Source organism: Capsicum annuum, unplaced genomic scaffold (genome assembly GCF_002878395.1).
Source record: "Capsicum annuum cultivar UCD-10X-F1 unplaced genomic scaffold, UCD10Xv1.1 ctg4717, whole genome shotgun sequence".
NCBI lineage: Eukaryota > Viridiplantae > Streptophyta > Magnoliopsida > Solanales > Solanaceae > Capsicum > Capsicum annuum.
In genome coordinates, this window is record NW_025854793.1 from 57,913 (window position 1) to 62,187 (window position 4,275).

The 4,275-nt window shown below is 29.4% G+C and overlaps 1 pseudogene; it reads right to left on the reverse strand.

The window, feature by feature from the left end:
• Positions 1–719: 719 nt before the first annotated feature.
• LOC107844959 lies at positions 720–3,164 on the reverse strand (annotated as a pseudogene).
• Positions 3,165–4,275: the final 1,111 nt, after the last annotated feature.

Consider the following 4,275-nt stretch of genomic DNA (forward strand, 5'->3'; position numbering starts at 1 on the left):
TTCCATGATTTTTGTAGAAGCTCTTGTACATGTCAAACTTGGTTTTGAGAGTTGTTCATTTTAATAAGATATTTCTTGTAATTATTTCAGATCTTGATCATATCATTGGTATCAGGATTTAACTGTGTATTATTTATAAGTTGTTAGTTAGATTTCTCATAATAATTTATTGAGTGGTGAGAGTTCACTGATCTAGTTAGAATAGAGTTAGTGCCCATGCGAGTCAATAATTTGGGACGTGACATATATATAAATATTATTGGGTATAGTCATGAAGAAAGATACATGCATATCTTTCATGTTTAGGCCTCTTAACGGTGCCAATTTTCTCGGAGAAGCTCTATATAAATACTATTGTCACAATGTAACTCGTTAAAGCTTTAGAGATGAAACAATAGAAATGTGTGAAGTTGATACTTATATAATTAATGAAATTATAAAAGTGCAAGCTACAATAATTATTGTTTGATAAAAGAAACAGATCCGCTCAATAAATGGTTTTGTTTATTTATTTTGGACTATTTATATTTAATATGTTAATTTAATCAGATGTTTAATAACATTTTGGTTTACAACAGGGCCAAAAACACGAGATAAAACATTAGGGTAGGATATTTCCCCTTTTAGTATAATGTGATATGATCTAGTGATACGATTCATAAGATAAATTAATATTTAAACACAAATATAATATCCCAACAACACTTTTAGTACCCACTTTATAACTCACTTATTTTTATTTACTTTGCAGGAAGTAAGCAATAATTTTGTATATTTCTAAATAGCTAGTCCCCATGCCTAAGATATGATTTTGGTATCCACCCTTCCGCTCCCTTTGGATAAAATCCATTAGGTTTATTCTCTTTTCCACTTCCATACACTATTCATAATATTTCCTTCGGAGTTCTGTCGTAGGCCATCGAGTACTTGTCCCCTACAAATAATGGTATAACCACATCGACAAAAAAAATTTCAATTGAGCACTTTTAACTAAAAATCTCTTTTGTCTGTATAAATCAATATTAGTTTTATTAATATATATATATATATATATATATTTATACATATATTGATATATATATGTAAGACATATTCTATATCAAAATATTTATTTTGCCACTACCTGCAAGTACATTTCCCCTTATCCTCCCATCAGCACCTACTTTCGGTTTCACATTAAGTCCTTCATCTTTAATTCCATGGCGTCCCAGTTTGTTCCTCCACTTTGATATTCGGTTTGTGAACTCTGCTACTGTAATCCCGTAGGGTTCTACCTTCTCTCTTCCTCGCTCATAAAGTAATGCTCTTAGAACAGCGTCTTGACCTGATTTGACTCCGAGTAATCCTGCAACAAGCTACCATCCAAATTACTAGTAGGATCATTTATTAGATGATTATCCATAAATTTTTGGTCAAGAATTAATTAGATATCTAGTAAGGATGTTATAACAAACCTGCTAATACATATTAGACTTCAGTGATAGTGTACAAATAATATTTACATTGTCTAAGTATATAATTTAAACTCAACGAAAAAAGAGTTTTAAGTTTCATACATGGCCACTACAGGTAAGTTTACTTAAAATGTTGTTTTTGCAATCATAATAATAATAATAAATATTACCTCCAACTATTGATAAAAATTACCCTTTCATCTTAATATTACTTAATATATAAAATTTAATTAAATAAGAAAATCATATGGATGCTTATACTAGTAATTTTAATACTACCTTGTTTAAAGACAAGTAATCTATTTCGCATAGTGTAAAAAAAGATAGAACTAAGTATGTAGTCTTACTCTTTCGGCAGTAGAGCTTTAGAGTTTAGGATTAGCGCCAACATATCCGGTGAGTCAAACATAAGGTATTACATAGGAGGCAAGAAGATAGTTGATGTCATTAGCATAAGCATCAAAAGGTGGTTTTAATGGATGTCCAAATGCATCATCCATCACTGTTGCAAATGATGCTCTCCTTGGATTTAGTAGTAGCGTCGGAAATCCTGTTATTGTATCTTTAATGGCCCTGCATTAATTTTTACATTATTCTTTTCAATTATATATTCTACAAATAACGAATTTAACGTAACCTTTCCATTCCAACCTCAATTATGTATTTTAATAGTTACAAAAATTTAATACATTGTAGATCAAAATAATAATAAAAAATTCTTAAATTTCATGATGGTGAAATACCTTCATATAGAATGAAACAAAATTAGTACGACATAATATATAGACTAGATTAGGAGATGAAAGTGAACTACACCTATGACTTGAGAAAGATGTATGAGATATGTCAGCTAAAATTAAGTGGCATTATTACCATGTTTCAATATTTATTATCCCAAAAGCATTTATATATAATAGAAGCAAAACATTATCAGACATTGATACGGAGGTTGTCGAGGTGTGAAGGGCATGGGTGGGGGTGGAATATTGGCTACGGAAAGAAAGAAAATTAACTTGTAATCCCCAATAATAGAACTTGTATCTGCCACATTTTATAATGTTAAGTTTTGCACCCATTTTGAACATCTCCTGCTCTGGAAGTGAAACATTTAAAGATTAGCTTACAGTTGTTACCATCTAGAACTAAATAATAGGATTTAGACATTCAGAGCATAAAGGTCTTGGAAATATCCTCTCGATCTTTCCGAGTTAGTCATAGGATCTGCGTTCTCGTTATCAGAGGTAGAGGTAAGATAAGTGACATTATAGTTCGACTCTAGAGCTTCATAAATTCAAAGACATCCCTTATAGAATGTTGATGACTATTTTTTACTTATTCATATTAAATAAAAAAAAAATCATAAGAATCAATATAAGATTATGAGATGGAAAAAAACCTGAGATGTCCGACTTCTTGGAATCCAAATTGGGTTATGACATCTCTTATGAGAGGGCTAAGTTTTGCAATTTGAGCACCAATAGGTGGCGGCCCACTATCAGCAAGTTCAGGTGCAAATTTATCCAAACCATATCCCGAAGAACCCTACAAGAAAAATTCAGCTTCCAAGTACTCCAAATTCAATAAAAATTCTACTAGGTCCACATCTGACTTGGGCATGTCGCAACCAACATATTTTTCAAAATTCTCATTAGCGGCAGAATTTGAACTAAGCTGTAGAAAATCTAATAGGATGAAATAAACAAGTATCATTTTTTAGCAGAATGAAATAAAGAAGAAATAAGGAATTAAATTTGAGCTTTGGTGTTTGGGTTTAATATCTTATTGTATGAATTAATCCTAAATAGCAATGTAACAAGACATATAGTCAAAGAAATTGAGAGAAGGAGAGATTTTATTTTTCTTCAAACTAAAGTACAAATACACTACATTGACATCCTACTTATAGAAGCACATAAGTGGTTGTATAAGTTACTTTGTGTCCTCTTAATTGAAAGATTATCTGTTTGCAATCTTATCTCATTGTAATCTTATCGGATTAAATCCTTATTTGATTGCAATCTTATTCGATTTCAAGCTCATTTAATTGCAAGTCTATATAAGAATTTTATATTTAATGGATATTCATAATACAATGTATCTATAACACCCTCTTATATTTTTATTAATAGATAGTATGGATCCTTACAATCTTAATATGAATAATTAATCAAAACAAGTTCCTAAAGAAAAAGGTGCATGTATCTAGTAATATGCATTGTTAGATGCCTCATTAAAAATTTTAAAGAAAAATTTGATGTGACAATTATCTATTAAGGAAAAAAAGTTATTATATTTTTTACTTCACTCAATTAAAACATCACATTATTATGTAAATGATAATTATCATATGTTTGATTTTGCGATGCCTTTGTGATCAGATTTGTCAAGTCATTATTTGATAAAATAGTTAAATCATTTGCACCTACAAATACACTGCATTGGCATCCTACTTATAGAAGAATATAAGTAGTTTTATAAGTTACTTGGTGCCTTCGTGATTGGAAATTTAATTATTTCAATCTTATCTCATTGTAATCTTATTGATTGAAATTTTATTTGATTGCATGTTTAGTTAATTGCAAGTTCATTTAATAGAAAGTCTATAAAAGAATTGTATATTAAATGGATATTCATAATACAATGTATTTATAACACCCTCTTATATTTTTATTAATAGATAATATGATTCATTACAGTCTTAATAGAAAAAATTTCAGTGAAAAAATTTCCTAGCATAGAAAAGAAAAAGATGCATGTAACTAGTAATATGAAGTTTTAATTGTCTCATTAAAAATTTTACGGAAAGATTTGATGTTACAAA